The sequence below is a fragment of the Marmota flaviventris genome, chromosome 2 (genome assembly GCF_047511675.1).
Source record: "Marmota flaviventris isolate mMarFla1 chromosome 2, mMarFla1.hap1, whole genome shotgun sequence".
Classification (NCBI taxonomy): domain Eukaryota; kingdom Metazoa; phylum Chordata; class Mammalia; order Rodentia; family Sciuridae; genus Marmota; species Marmota flaviventris.
Window position 1 is genome coordinate 23,070,293 of NC_092499.1, and position 17,381 is coordinate 23,087,673.

The window sequence follows — 17,381 nt, forward strand, 5'->3', positions numbered from 1 at the left end:
TTAACAGTCAACCCCTTTCTACAGAAGGAAGGGACTTTTTTCTTCTGAGACAACAGAGAATTATTATTTATTTTAGCGCTGAAATTGGCAGAAGACATAGCAAAAAAGAATTACTGATATTCTTTTTTGAAGCCATAAAGATGTTCAAATCTCTAGTTGTTCTGCATGAGATGAAGTTTTGTTGCCTCCATGTATTACAGTAATATATATAGTAGTAATCGTGTATGATGCGGGAGCCATGAATTAACTGTAGCTAGGCAGCTATGTTTCTTCCCTTTTATCTAGCATAGATGAGGTAGTTATCAGAATATATTAAAAATCAAAGGAAAGGACTTTATATAGGAAATGGATTAATTCCAATTATAAGTACATAAATTAGATCAATGTGGATGACACATTTGGAAACAAATATATATCAGTCCTCCTCTATATTTGTTTTTATTAGTGCAATTATATTCTATATGTAATAGTTGATTCATGTGAAGTACTTTCAAAATTATAATGAAAGGTAGAAAACTAGTGTTGAAAGTATTTAACTTTATATAACCCAAAGGAAATATGTAATGTTACTCTAGTCTGTTTCTCTTTCATCTTGTCAGCATATCCATAGAAAAATGTCTTTTATATTTGGTTCAAGATTCAGATTGTAAAGATAATGAAATATTGACATACTCTTTACACAGCCCTCCACATGTTTGATAAATAATTATCAGAAATAGTTTAGAGCAGTGGTAACTGTATGAAGTTTGCTTCATAAGTATTATTGTGGCCACTAAGCCTGCTGATGAAAGTACTAAAGTATGATTATTTTGCTGAAGTAAAGTATTTTTTAAAAAACGATGCTAATAAATATCAAAGGCAGAAGAGTTCCTTTGGTAACTGTTGTTAAACCCATGTTGGTCCTTCCTTTTTATTCCCTTTTTTCTCATGGTTTCTTCTCATGGTATAAATTGGAATAAAAGAACTGAAATGCATGGATATTAAAAATTATTTAGCCAGGCACCGTGGAGCATACCTGAAAACCTAGTGGCATGGGAGGCTGAGGCAGAAAGATTGTGAGTTCAAAGCCAGCCTCAGCAACTTAGCAAGAACCTAAGCAACTTATTGAGAAGCTGTCTTAAAATAAAAATGTAAAAAGGGCTGGCTCAGTGGTTAAGTGCCCCTGGTTCAATCCCCAGTACCAAAGGGGGGGGGAATATATATATATATATATATATATATATATACACACACACACACACACACACACACACATATATATATATATACATATATATATATATATATTTTGAGTGAGATCATTAGTAGGCATATATTATATATATATTTTAGTAGGCATATATATATATATATAGTAGGCATATATATATGCCTACTAATGATCTCATTCAAGAATCCTAGATTTCCTTTGTTCTTAATAGTCATTTTCACACAGATTTGGGAAAGAGTTCGTGTTCTCTTGCATTAGTTTGGATTGGATTATAGGGTTTGGATTTGAAAAGCAGTTTATAAGAGGTTTTTACTTATATATCCAATGTTATTGGCTGTGACATATCAGGTATTGTCCTAGGCACTGGCACCATAGTAGTGAATGAAAACTTAGCTGATTTCCTTTCTTGATGTTGACATTTTAAAATTGATGCTGAAAGTTCTTTGAGTTTGCCTTGCTTCTAAGGTCAAATTCCTTTTGGGAAATGAAAGAAATTTTTTTCCCCCCAGTTGCCATTGGAAAAATGATAGCACAAAAAGACAGTGTTCACTCCTGGAGGAAATATCCAGTTTTACTGTTTAGATTTTATTACTCTTAAGAGTAACATAATTAAATAAATTTATATTAGTTGTTTTAGATTTGGTGATACTTATGATTATGCCTTGTTTATTTTCTATACTTCATAAAAGCCCTTTGAGTATTTTATTCTCAACATGATGTCTGGTGCCAACTTTCTGAAAGATATAGGTCAGAGGTCACTCAGTTGTAACCTCCAACAGTTGAGAATATCTTCAAATTTAATTGAATGCCATTTAGGTTCTGTGTGTGTGTGTGTGTGTGTGTGTGTGTTTGGTACTGGGGATCAGACCCAGGGCCATGTGCATTCTAAGCGAGTGTTTTATGACTGAACTACACCCCTAGCCCGCTGTTATTAAAAAAAATGTGTAGGGGGCTATTGTTATATATTGGTTTAGATATTGTATAAAATATAAAAATTAGTTTTCTTTAGTTGCTTTTTAGAAACTAAATATATTTGGGAAAGATACACAAAAAGTATTTGTCAGGCCCAAGAATATTTGTATAATAACTGCTCTTATGATTTGTTCAATCGTAAGTGTCTTCCTTTCTTTGGATGTTCTGACAACTCTTCTATAATCTTGTCCAATAATTTATTTTCTCTTAATCTTTCCTACTCATTTCCATCTTCTTTGCTTTGTTCAGTCATTCACTGTTTCTGTAATACCTGATTTTTTTGTGGAAATTCTGACCTTTTCCCCCACTGGAGCCTTCTGGGATCATAGCAACTGTAAGTGGTGACCCCCTCCTTCTACAGATTCTTTTGTCCACATTGTCAATATTTTCATGGCATCATTCTCTCATTTTTAAAAGTAATTTGGGTATGTTTCTTTAGAATTTCAATCTAGGTTAAAATAGTGAAGGAGGTATGGGAGAAAACCAGTTGCCTTATCACCAAGGCAGAATACCTTTAATGTTTTTCCTTTGGTGGAGATATCATGTTTCATGGTTCTGCCTAATCTATGAGTTTTCTGTGCCATGGGGTTTATAAGACCCAGGTGACTGGCTCACATCAAGAGAGCAGTATGCATGAGTGCCAGTCCATGGATTTACCCTGGGGGAGCCCCATATAGGTTTTTAAAAACACCATTCTATCATGCAGGCCACCAATTTTCCAATTTTTTAAATGTGGGTTTTGGAATTTGAAACCAAAAAATTTGTAGGTGAACATAGAATCTGACAATAATTTTATTGAAGTGCTGTTTGATCATGGTTGTAGTAAGGCTTCCCACCTGCTCTTTACCTCCCTTTAATAGACTTCTTATAACCAGGGATCCTATTTACTTCTGCTAGATTTTCTGTCTGTATTCCTCTTTTCTTTCTTAAAGTCTATACTTCCTTTCTAAACACTCTGATATTTAACCTTACATTTACTATTTGGTTTCTTTAGGTTTGTTGTCTTTTTTTTCTTTTTTAATATGTTACTGTATACAGATTTTGTTCTAGGTCATTTCAGTTTGTATCATGTTATAATTCAAACTTGTGACATTCTGGAAGCCACTTATCAATTAAAGGGTTCACTCCCTTTTTAGCTCATGAATGGGTATGAGTTAAGAATGAAGTGTAATGTCTATGTCACTCTGGGTTTCAACACAATGTCTTAACCCATATTATGTGCCCAATTACTGTTTGTTAACTGAGATATTATAGACACATTTAAGAGTTATTTTTTCAAAGCTAACATTTGTTATTCAGTCATTTCTTAAAAACACATTTATTTCTGGAGCAGTTGTCAATCTTTAAGGTGACCTGTAGTCAGTCTCACTAATTGCTTTAGATTTTCTTGATCCAGAATATATATTTTAAGACTTTTGTTTTATACTGAGGAAAAACAATGGGAATAGCTCTTAGAAAATCCAAATGGAAGGAAACTACATTTGTGTTTGCATAATTTACCTTTCAAATTGTATCTAAGACCTTAAATCTGTATATGTGTAGAAAATACTAAGTGCATTTTTTTCCTTCTTCTAAACTCAAGTTGAACCTCATTAACCTTGATAGGCTATTTGTATTCAAAAGAATTCCAAGTATCCTTGATCAATGATTCCCCCTGATTTAATCTCTGCCTCCATCTTCTATCAACTTAACGCTTGAAAAAAATTTGACTTTTAAATTTAACTAAGAACTTCAAAGAAAGAAAAAAAAAACCAAGATGCTGAACATAATTTAGATTAAATGTTGAAAGTGATAATTGAGTGACAACTGACATGATTATTTATGAGCAGAAACCTGGAACTGTAATGCTAGAAATTAATTTTAAAAAGAGAGGATAGTAGAAAAAAGAAATGATAATCAATGCCTTTTCTTTACACAGTACAGATAAAAAGAAGGTTGTTTCTTCTCTTATACTTTTAACATCTTCATTTCTGGAAGAGTTGTCAATCTTTAAGGTGATCTGAAGTCAGTCTCACTAATTGCTTTAGTTTTTGTGTACCAGGGTATATATTTTAAGCCTTTGTTATATACTGAGGAAAACAATGGGAATAACTCTTAGAAAATACAAATGGTATAAAATTTTTTGATTCTTGCATTACCTCCATAAGTCTGACCTGTGTGTGTGTGTGTGTGTGTGTGTGTGTGTAATAATGCCTGCTCAAATGCTGCTTTTAGTGGCAAGATTCTTTGAGACTTAAGGTTTTGGAGACCTTGGTTACTCTTGTTGTAATTTCCTGTTCTACTTCATTTTAAAACCTTAATAATTTCTTCTTTATCCAAGTGCATGTTGTAAAATAAGGTACCTGAATATTAACAACTTTTAATATTCAGGATAGATTATAAAGAAAACAGATATTGGCAGCAAGACTTTGTCCACAGAGGCTAAATTTATTGACCATAGTGGAGATGAAGTCTTTGTTATTAACCAAAAAGTTAGACTGACATTAGAGAGAATTTTACTTATGCTAAGTCTGTAAGTGTTCTATATTTTTAAGTTTTTAAAAACGATGACTTTTGGCAGAGATGGCCTAGAAGTTGAAACCACCCAATTAATAAAACTTATACACTCCCAGAAAGATACAGTTTAATTCCCACATCCTTCATCTAAATGAAAAAAATTGGAGTTTTAGTAGTAGTCTCAAAGATAGTTTTTCTATATTTTGTAAGTCTATTAGTTGTGTGAATATTTCCATGAGGTAAGAGAGTAGAAGTTAACTGAATATATTAATTTTTTTAATGAACCTAGAGATTTTTTTTTACATTAAACCACGAACATACAATTTTTTGTCTTTGCAATAGCACTTAATAAATTATGTGGTAACTAGTATGAATTAATTGATCTTAATTATATATTGTTTTTCTTTAAGGTATCATTAATCTTTTTAAAAATTTATCATTTGTGGCCAATAAAGACAAATTAGAAATAAAAATTTCTTTATTTTCTGAAATAATGATAATTCCTTATTTTTTTACATATAAATTAGTTGTGCCTATGATTCTTATCTTTTATGTATTTGTGAGATATTTGTGCTTGTGAAAGAGCAACAGAAACAACTTAGGTTCCTCAAAAAAATATGAAATGTTGATAACTTTATATTGGCTAGAGATTGATTTAATGTTTAAAGATAAGATATAGCTTTAGAAATACTTATTGAAGGACTGGCTATGGAAATTGGGTGATATGCAACGAATGAGATAATGTTCTAGCAGTACCTATGTAATTGATTCATTTCTTGACTACTACAAATACCATTAAAAGGTGGTTAGTAGATTTTTATAACATGCAAATTTTAATTGTTCATACATTATTCCTGTAGTCTTTATAGTTACCTTATCTTTAGAGTGATTTTAATTTGATAGTATATCATTTTAAGTATCAAATTAAATTGTTTTTTGGATGTTTGTTTTCAGGCAGCTTTCTACAAGGGTATAAAAAGAAATGAGATTGTACTCAGACTTAAACAATAACAATAGTCAGTAAACTCATTATGTTCTTCAAAATGTTCAAATAGTACAAGTTGTCTCCTTAAAAAATAAAGCTAAATTATTCAAATGCACCAAGAAAACATTTTTTTTTTTGATGACACACAGCTCACACAAAGGTCAGTGTTAGAAGGATTCTTTCCAAATGCATTAAATTTATCGATTTTCCAGTACTTCACTTGGTGAAGAATGTGCTTGTATCATATAGACCATATCTTATTTTTGGAGAACCTATAATGAGAAGATGTTAGATTAGGCAAAGTTTTGTCAATCTGGGTTAGAGACCAGCATAGTTTCTGCATTTAATTTTAGGCTAACTTTGTGCAGAATAAATCTTGTTCTGAGAAAAATTAGAAAATATGGATAAATTCAATAATTTTTAATTGAGGATAAGACATTAAAAAAATGTTTAAAGGCATTTTAGATCTATCGAGGCAGCAAGGACAGGATGGTTCAAATGTTTTGTTGAAAAAACAAGTGCAGAGTGTTGTTTCTGGCTTTTGGCAGTTCTTTTCCTGTGAAATATGTTCTGATTCATAAAGTGTAGAGAGCTTATGACTTTCTTATAGAGTCACAGAAGAGGAAGAACCCTAGTAAACATTGTAAAGTTTTAAGCTGGGCTACCCAGAGGACTAAACTGAAGGACTCTGTGTGAACTGAAAATACATTTAGCACAGAGACTAGCTTTGTAGCATAGCTTTGAACCTGCTTTGATACTATCTGTCCCTGTTCTAACTGCTCATCAAAACATAAGTAAATCTTTCGGGGGAGGAAGATATCATCATCCAGAACCTTGTATTATTTCCACAGTTTGTCATACAGTGCCTAGAATTCAATCAAGACTTAGCAAGCACCTCAGGAAACAAAACCATACTACCAAAGAACACAAGGAAAATCAGGAAATAGAATAGGCATATAGACTCCTCAGATATTAGCATTATTATTTTAAAAGAATTAGCATCTCAATTTTAAAATAATGGTTATTAATATATCAAGAAATTAGATCATATGGTATTTAATTCTAATAGAAAACAAGAAATTATGAAAAGAGTTAGGTAGAAATCCTACAACCAGAATATATAATGATTTAAATTAAGAATTTAATAGGTAGGTAGGGTTAAACAAGAGTAGACATATTTCTTTTTATGTTACTCTAAATAATTTTATAAGACCTCTATCCGTGTGTATGCTTGAGTTATATGTGGTTTGGTTTCATGTTTTATGTTCTGTTTTTTTTTCTATCACGTAATTGGTGGTGAGGAAAACAATTTATTTACTCATTCAATAAATTTTAATTAAGGGCCTATTGTGCCTTTGCTCTAGTTATCTTTATCTTTAGAGTGGGTTACAGAACTCAACACAATTCTTGCTCTTAATGAAATACTAATCATTGAACTCACATTTAGTGTGGAAGTATTGATTGCTAAGAAAACCAGGATGCTTTGGCATGGTGGAAAATATATAGAGTGAATATGTTCTCTTGCTGCTTTCAATATTTTCTTGTTGTCTTTTAACATTTTGACTATGACATGTTTGGATGTGGATATCTTTTTATTTATCTAGCTTGTTCATTGAACCTCTTGAATATATAGACAAATGGTTTACTTAAAATTTGCAAATTATTTTAAGCTGTTACTTTTTCTAATATTTTTCTGCTCTTCTCTCTCCTTGGATGTTGTTATCCCATACTTCTCTGAGGCTATGTTAATTTTTATTTATTCTTTTTTTTCTTTCTCTTTAGACGGCATACTCTCCATTGAACCTTCTTCAAGTTTGTGGATTCTTCTATTAAAAATAGTATTTTTCCCCCTGCTATGTCTTATTTGATGAGACATCATCATCATTACTTTTATTTTTCAAAAATGTGTTTCTTTAGTTCTTTGAACATAATTGTAGTAACTACTTTGAATACTTGGATGTTAAGTTCAACATCTGTGCCTCCTCAAAGACTATCTTTGTTGTCCTTTTCTTTTATATGTCACACTTTATTATTTCTTTGAATGTCTTGTACTTTTTGTTGAAATTTTGCATTTTAGATAATCTTTTAATACTGATTAATTCACTCTCCACCTTTCAAATTATTTATTTATTTAGTGAATTCGATACAGTAGTTCATTTAAATGTGTTTCCTCTGCAGTATGCAACCTGTGATGTCATTTCTCCCAGTCTCTGTGCCTAGTTAGGATGATAAGGCTGTAGCTGGAATCTTTTTGACTTGCCAGTTCCCTGAAGTACCCATTCAGCTTATGGCTGTTCTGACTGTGATATCTCACCCAACTTTTGACCTTCATTAATTGTTACCTCATTCCTTTTTTTTTTCTTCTTTTGATAATACCTGGGGCATATATTGCTATGCAGTCTTACTTTTATTTGTGCCTCTATGCAGTTGTAGGTTTTTTCCGATCTGTGAGGGCATTCTCAGCATCCAAGAAAGCTCTTTCCCTTGATTTTGCTGATTGGACATCTAGCTGATATGACATTTCACTTATTGTTACTATTATTATGAAATTATTAGCCTCATAAATGCTTACCCTCAAGATCTCAATTGTTTTTGACAGTGTCTGTAGTTGTATTTTTTTTGTAATATTCTCTTTCAACTACAGTCAGTTCCTTAGGCAGAAATATTTTTCTTTTTTGAAGCATGGGGATTAAACCAATGTCCTTGCACATATAAGACAAGTGCTCTACCACTGAGCTATATCTTGAGACCTGAGCTATTGATCTTTCTGTTCTTGTAGTCTCCCTCTCAGCAGAACTGTTGTACTTTGTACTGGTGCTACTGGTTGGAATTGCAGCCTGTTTCTCTCCAGGATGATGGCCTTGTTCTGCAAGTGGGTGGGGTGCTGGGTAGGGATGGTAGCCGCTGATCATCTCCACTTGTCCCTTCTGTTGTAGAACATTCTCACTGTATGAGTGACTTAAGGCAAGGACTTTTTTGTCTATGATTCTTTGCTGCCATGTCTTCTGCCTTACAAATGGGGGGCTGGTTGGGGAAAGGAAATTCCAGTCCTTTTGTAGTGTCTACCTGGAATAGAGCCTCGCATCACAGATCTGGGACTGTGCCCCTTTTGGGGGTGGATTTGTATCCCCTACAGAGGAGCTGAGGTGAAATCTATGTCTTCTTGGTTATATATGCCTAGAATGAAATAAGTGGAGCTGTAAAGGGGAAGGATGGGAAATAGGTTGTTGTGGCTCACATGCCATAGACTCTCATTATTCTCACCAAGATTTAATAGAATTTCTTTAATAAATATTTCTGTTTATTCTGTGCCCTTAGGACAATTTTCAGATAATTAAATGGTTATTTTATTATGCAGAGAAGTGAAAAATCTCAAATGCAGCTATACTTTGAAAAACAAAACAAAATTACATAAGAGATAAAATGGAACATGGAAGAATTAGGTATCTTCAAAATGCTCAAAGAAAAATAATTGCGAACCTAGATCCATACCTGGAGAAAATATTTTTAAAAAGTCAAGGTGAAATAAAGATATTTCTAGACTACAAAACCTGATGAATTCATTTCAGTAGTACTGTATTAAAGAAAATATTAAAGGAATTTTTGTCAAAGAGTATGAAAATGAAGCAGGGAAGTTCAATATATGGGGTATAAATTTAGGAAACATTGATTATCTGAATATTGATATTCATTTCTAATGATAATGTTTTGCTCTATTTAAATTATGTATAGAATTAAAATTAGATCAGTAATACTGCATCATTTAGGAAGGTGTATTTTGAGTTAGTGTGTTTTAGATTCCTTGGTTTTAAGGTATAGGAAGTTGTAAAAGTTTCCATGTTAATAAGTCAGGGATGCACATAATAGTCCCACAAAGAAGTATAATGGATATATAACTATCAAGCGCATACAAGAGAGAAAATCAAACAAGTTTTAATATTTAATTATAAATGAAAACAAAAAATTCACATTAGGATAAGCAAAGATTTCTTAGCTAGGACAAAAAAATGAATCGTGAATCAAAATAGTTATAAATTACAATTCAACAAAGTTAAAAATTTCTGCTCTTTGCAAGGTATCATTGGTAAAATGGAAAACAACAAAACACAATGACAAACTGTAGGAGAAAATATTCATAGTATATCTGAAATATTCATGGTATATAGTCACATATATATCTTTGTGTGTGTGTGTGTGTGTGTGTGTGTGTGTGTGTGTGTTTACATTATTCCAGGATTGTTTGGCCCAATGTTAGTAAGTTAATATAGTAGAAGAATTGTATTATCTCAATAAGTACCGAGAAAGCTTTGTGGCAAGTCAGTATCCATTAATTAGGGAAGCATACAGTAAAAAGAATGAGAAGTAAATTTCCTGATATTGAAGAGTACTACTACTAAAAGCTTGTATTAACACCATACTTAACAGAGCAATGTTGACTGTGAGAAAAGAATTCCCTTCTTATTCATCAGCATACTAAGGCTTTTAGTCCATTGCAATAATGAAAGGAAAGAAAAGGTATCTGGGAAAGTAATAAATAAGGAATTTATTCTTAATTGACATTTAAAAATTACAACATAGTTTGCTCATAAGTTATTAGCAGAACCAAGTGAGGTATACATTTCAGCTAAGATACCAATTAAAACAAACTGTTCAGGCTTGTTTACCTAATAAACTGTTAGAACTCGATTTAAAAAAATAAAAACAACGAGTCATGTTCAGTTATATTGTTCCCCACCAGTATGTTGTCTTTTGTTGGAAACAAAGTTTACGTACTGGCAAATGGAATTTATTTTTAACAAAAATGTTTTAAAAACCAAAAAGAATATTTACAGTCAACATTAGGAACAAGAATGTAACTCTACTTACAGATATAATGGAGATACAAATTATCAAATTTGTGTTTTATCAAATGAAAGGATATCAGACTCGTAAATTAACTGTATATCTTTATTTCAAGCTCTAGATTATTAGTGTGAAATAGCAGTTTCAGCAATGATGTACAAACCCAATTTTGTCTAGTGATGTACTTTAGCTGTATGCACCTTTGAACTCTGAAGTGAAATCAAATCATTGTGTTTAAATTTTTAATTTTACTCAGTTCAAACATAGGTAGTACTTAACAGTTGGCAGTGTTTTGGGATGATACGAAATTAGGAGTCATGTCTAGACTTCTCACTGGTATAGAAAGCACACCGATTTTACTTTGTTTGAATATTGGGCGAACTTTTGATTGCTTGAATATTGGGTGAATGCAGTATGGGGACAATGTTGATTAACTTTATTTAGGATTTCCAAGAGCCATTCTTTTTATAGGTTCTACTGGAGTCAAAACAGTAATTGCTAATTTTGTTTGAAATGATATGTATTTTAAAAACACAAAGAAGAGCTCTTTTATCTCATTTAGCCTTCCCCAGTTTCTGTTTCCTCCCCATTTCAAAAACAGAAATTTCTTGATTTCTTCCAAATATACAATGTTATTATATCATGTAAGATAATGTGTTTGATCTTTTTCAGATAAGCCATGGTGCTCTATAATGATTTAATGCAGTAATATTACAGGTTAGGTTACATTTAGTTTGTCCTTCTCAATATTTTTCATCAAAGTAGGAGTAATATAATATTTTTAGATGGACTATGTAATTTATCATGGTCATCTCTATTACTGAATCAGTATTGCTAAGACTCAGGTACTTGTCTTTCATTGATTCTTGCTTTGGCCTCTGGCATTTCATGGCAAATGTATAATCAGTTTGTTCCACTTCAATCATAAATAGTCTAAAATACAAATCTGCTTAAAGCAGAATAGTTTTATTCTCTGAATACTCATTTTCTTTTCCAAAAGCATTTTAGTTACAGAGTTAAAATTATCAATCTAATAGAGTGTGTGAAAAATTAAGAAACTACAAATGTACTTTCAGATACATGTGTCAGGGTCAGATTTCCCCCATGTGTTGCTGGGGCCTAGATGTTAATTATGCACTCTCATTGTGTTTCAAGGTTAAATAATCTGAACAAATATGTATTTAAAGGTGTCCATATTGTGAACATTATGGCTAATGAAACAGAAGTTAATATTTTACTTTTTTACAAAGAGATGAAAGCATTTAATTAATTGAACATTATTTTTCTGTACTTTCTTTAAGCTTAATATCATGTTTTATTAAAAAGTACATGTAGTTATATGAAACAGATATGTTCTCATAGGATTCATGGAGAAAAAATTATTTTTCATTAGTAGGACTTAGGGACCTAATATTTGGGGTTAATGCCCTTTGTGTGTTTCTGCTTCATTTGGTAAAAAGAAAATGATAACAAGTATATGTGCTTGAAATTAATATGATTGAAAATAAAAAGTTACATTTTTAAAAGAAAAATATTTGTGATATGGTTACTACAATGGCCCATAATTTTATTTATTTATTTATTTATCCTGTGATTTTTTTGTTTGCTCCCTAACTCATTTAAAAGACAATTAATTTTAAAAGATTGTTAATATTTGTTTTGCTTGAGTTTTTTTAAAATGACCCATAGATATTAAGTATATATTCTATTTTCAGTCAATTTGTATTTGAATAGAAAGTTTTATATACTATGGGTTCAGTGAGTGATGACCTAATTTAGCTTCATGTAGATACATTTCATGTCTGCTAGACTTGCTTTGATTGATTTGAGCTCTTTTATTCAAAGAGACTTGCCTTAGTTCTCTTGACTCTAGCAAATTGATTAGTTGTCCTCTCAGTATCAGTTCATGAAACACCTAAATTATGCTGAAATGAATGAGTTCATCAAGACATGGAAGAATATGTCAAGCTGATTTCCCAACAGAGGTGAATGGAGCATGTCTTAATTGAGAATCTGAGAATTTCAGGTGAAATCCTATTAAATCTGTTAATTCTTTTGTTTATTCAATAAAAGAAAAGCTTTTAATATCAAACTAATAACGTTTAGTGGGAAGAACTGCTCTAGGTATTCTATGCGGTAAGTGTTTCTAATGTTATTGGCAGACCTGGCAATGCCCAGCTTCTATGAGGGATTGGGAAGCTGCTGTTGCAAGGTCACAGAGCAGGAGATTCACTACAAAACAGAATAATGTCTCTAGGAATTGCTGGCCCAGAGCCAGATACCAAAATTAGCAAGAATTTTGGTTGAATTAATAGTAATTCTAATACCATATTTATAAATGCATGTGCATACAATAGTAGCCATCTGTAGTTTCTTTGCAGTAATGTTTTTATAGCTTTCTGTCCATTTTAGTTTAGATAAAACTAAATTACCTGTAAATGCAATTAACTGGTTACATGGAAACTCTTTAAATTTCCTCCACCATGGAAGAGTTTTGATTTGAATAAATACAAAAATACGAATAAAATTTTAATATTTTTTACCTATTCACAAGTAGCCATCTATGTACTTTCTAAGGTATTTTCATCCCATTGTGGATAGATTATCCCTATGCTCTTTAGCTTTAGTGTTTCTGCTTTTGCCTTTGTAAAGAACCAGTTTTTATATGTCTCTCCTTGAAATATCATTTTTGTTTTAATCTATCATTTTGGTGTATTTGAACTGTTGGTACTTTTTATTGGATAGGGTATCTAGAAGCTGTATTTTGAAATAGCTTATTCTATTTTGTTTGATGTATTTGTCTGAGGAATCTTGTCATTAATAATTGTGTTCTCACAAGCATTTGTAACCAAAATATTTATTCTTAAAATGAATGTCACAAAAATATAAAGCCTTTTAGTCAACTCTAATCATTATGTTTAACAATTATATTTTATGTTCAATAAAATGAATATAATTTAATATCTACATAGTTTTGTTATACATTTTTATTTTGTATGTTAAAAGTGTACATGTATATGTGTAAATATAAAACCATAGCTATTGTATAAAGTGTTTGATGTATCCATAATTGATAGACTAACTATCATAAACATTAAAATAATAATTTATAGTTAATTTCTCCCCCTGGAATTTATAAGGGACTTACTTGAATCTTATGAATAACTGGGAAAATTGAACAAATTTAACACATGGCTTTTTCTCTTCACAACCTTTCATTAGTAAATAACAACTTTATAAAGGATTGTATTTCTATGTGACTTCCCTCTAACATTAGGATCCTTTTTTTTTCCATAAACATTGTAGAGTCAGATTATTTTGAATCCTTAATATAGGCTTTATTTGTGAACACTTGGGAGAAGCGTCTTATTGGTCAGAATTACTTGTTAATGTTTTCCCTCTTCCTCATTCTCTGAAGCCCTTTCCTCCACCAATACCATTTCCCCCAATACCAAGAAAAACCTTGGCCTAGTGATGCTGGGAAACTTTCACTTCTGGGAGTGACTGGGATAACTACTAATTTTTCTCCCTATCTCCCACCCCCCTCTCTTTATCTTAAATACTTTCATTAGCAACTGTTAACTTCTTTTGTTCCCTTAGCCACCACCTACTGTTAGCTCAGGACTCTTCTGTTGAAGAAAGCCTCATTGTTATAAAACACCAGGTTAATCAGGTGAAGGCCTTGAAGAGAAAAATGTCTGTGTAGACTAAGCAGTATAAATTGGAAAGAAAGGCAAGAATTGAAATGGAGAAGAAAGAATTGCACATATGAATCATATTTATTAAAAATAACTGTTATGTATCTGTCTTCCCTATTCTGCTGTATGGTTCTCTAGAGCAGCGAAATGTAGAACCATCCCATCGTATTCCTCTTTATATCTCAGCAGCTTGGATATTGCTGAGTGAAGTAAATGTTTATTGGATTGAATGGAAGCATACTGTATTTTCCTCAGAAAAACTGACAAGTGTGTGTGGGTTTTTTCCTCTTAAGTCTCAAATGCCAATGTTTATTTTTATATAAGCCAGCTCCGTTGAATTTGATTGCTGATATTGAATTCAGACAAGAAATGAATTGGCTCTAAAAGTCCATAGCTGCTTTAAAATAATGATCTTCAATTATTTTTAATGTTGCCATAATATTTTAATATCCTAGTGTTAGCATAATGCCTTTGGTGATTAATCATCCTCAGGTACACATATCTGATCATGTTGAAAAACCTTTGAAAGCTTAAAGTGGATTTCAGCATCTCCTCAACTCAATTTTTGACCTTGATTTCCAATCTCTTTTTAGCCCTATTGAACTCTTACTCCTCATAAACAGTCACTAGTAGCCCACTCTGTGACTCTTGCCCATGATTTTTTTGTTCTTGAATGCTCATTTTCTTTCCATCAGTGACCAAATTTTTTCTCTTTACATATTACTTTACCTCTTCTCCCCTTATTTGATCTTTTTTTCCTTTGTGAGGTCTTACCAAATATTTTCTTCTGGATTTACTAGCATAACTCCTACTTGTACTAGCTAATAAATATTGATGTCCCTTCCCTCCTGTGCAATCATTGTTTCTCATGCAGTTCTTTCCTCAGTGCCTAACCTATTGAAACAAAGCCCTTGTCCAGGAGTGGCAGAGGAGTAGCCTGGATGGGCTGGAGCACCTCCACTGAGCACAGGGATGCCCAGAACCTGCCATGTAGGTGGGGGCCTTAAGGGTGGAGAGCCAGGGTGCACTGACCTGTCAATCTACTGTGGCCTGAAAATGGAAGAAAAGGAGACCCAAATGTAGATTGCAGGACTAATCAATACCATTAATACTTTCTAAGACCTGATACTTTTCAAGACCCGGTTAGCATAAATTTGCACCAATAGGGTTGATACTTTTCTAAAACCTAGTTTACATAAATTTGAACCAATAGTGTTGACCCAAGAGCTGTATAAACTCCTAAACTAGCCCACCAAGATGGCAATCTACTACTATTGGGTCCCTTCTTGCCCTGTGAGAATTCTGTCTCTGTTCTCAGTTGAATAAATTTGACTTTTTTCACTCTTTCCTTCCATTTCTTGTGAATTTCATTCTTTGGCCTGGAAAGAAGAAATTGGCGGTGAAACTGCTGGGGTCTGGTGTGATATTGAGGGAGTAGTCCTCTATTGAGAGATGTAACTTGCCCCTCAATCTTAGTGGAGCAAAATATAGCATGCCAGCTGCAGGCTGCAACCCTTGGAGGTGACAGTGGCAGCATCTACTAACATTAAAATGGGCTTTCTCTCCTGCAGTGGCCTGCACTTTCACACACTCCACCTGCCAGCAGAAGAAAAGAATCTAGTTTAATCTCAAACTCTGGTTTCCTTATCATCTTGAACACAGAAAGTAATAAATAGTCTATGCTTGGTTTTATTTAAATCTATGTCAACCCTATCCTGTGATTTTTCTTTCTTAGTTTCAAAAAAGTTCCAGAAACATCAGTACATTAAAGATTCTGTAATTTCCTATTCAAGATTTCCTCCTGTCACTGGAAAGAAAATGACCAGTTATATAGTTATTAAACAGTTTGGCTCATATTTAAATATACAGTAAAGTGAAATTTATATAAGTTTGACTGTTAGGGCTCTGTGGCTAATCTTTTTTCTTCCCAAAATTTCCTATTTAATCTTGGATTGATCACTCTGTTCCTCAATTTCCTTATCTCTAAAATGTGAACATTGATTATCTCTCTTATTCTAACATTTCCTGTAGTCAAATATACACTATCTTCATAAAATGTACCAAGTACTTTTTTGGATGCTTTATCTAAATAATCTCATGTAGATTACCATTTCTCTGATATTGAGTCAATTTTATAAATGAAATTTTTTTGGCTCTTGGATGGTAATCAATTCTTGTAAGGTCAGAGGATGGCCATGCTGGTATTTGAACTCAAGTCTGTGTGACTTGTGCTTTTCCATGATTTGCCTCTACCTTCTAGAAGCATTACTTTTGAGTCACTGAAGTCTCTTCTCATTTGCCCTTATAGGTTTCCACACAAAGTTATGTACTGTAGGTACAAATGAGTATTTATATATTACTTAGTTAACTCTGGTTTATTTGGGCAAGATTTTCAACTTTGGTTCCATGTTTTAAAATGGTCAGTCTTTGTGTAAGTTGACTATCCAGTTTTTCCAATTCTGTAATTTCAAGTTCCTAGATATCCTACTGTAATCAATGTATGTATAATTATTATCTTAGCTGTATGATCAGTTAAAATTAGATTTTATGGTGGACCCTTTCTACACAATTTTTTAAAGGGAATATCGGTTCATTTTCTATGTTCATTTTAATGCTGTATTTATATGATTCTGCTGTGTAGTTTTCTTACTACTTTTAGAAGTTAGAAAAGGAGCCAATGGCAATCAAAACCAATTTTAGAGGGAGAAAGTTCGAAAAAGTTCGAAAGTTCGAAATTTTCATTCTATTTCATCACTTTAGTACTGGGTAGGAAAGAATTATGGAGTAGTGCAAGACTACTCTCCTTAGATAGGCCTGAATGCAAGATAGACTTTTCTGGCATTTGAGAACTTGAATGATAAACATTTCTGTACAGTGGTATGAACTTTCCCTAAATGATAATAAAGGTAGCTCACTGTGCTTAAACTGTACAAATAATGTAGTTATGTTGCTTACCTGCTTTCCATCTGGGAACCTGAAATTTTGGCATGTTTTAGGCAGAGGGTGCCTAATTGACAAGCCCCTAATTAAACCTTGGGTATTGAGCTGCCAGTGATCTGCCCTGGTATACAACATGTTGTCAGAATTCATTGCTGAAGGAATTGAGCAGGTCCTGTGTAACTCCATTCGGAGAGGACTCTTGGAAATTCGGGTTTTACTGGACTTCACCCCATGTTCC

At 32.5% G+C, this 17,381-nt stretch overlaps 1 protein-coding gene across 3 annotated transcripts in view; it reads left to right on the forward strand.

Moving 5' to 3' along the window:
• Positions 1–17,381, forward strand: part of Cep128 (centrosomal protein 128) — a 393,967-nt gene that overhangs the window by 95,928 nt on the left and 280,658 nt on the right. The window lies entirely within an intron of this gene.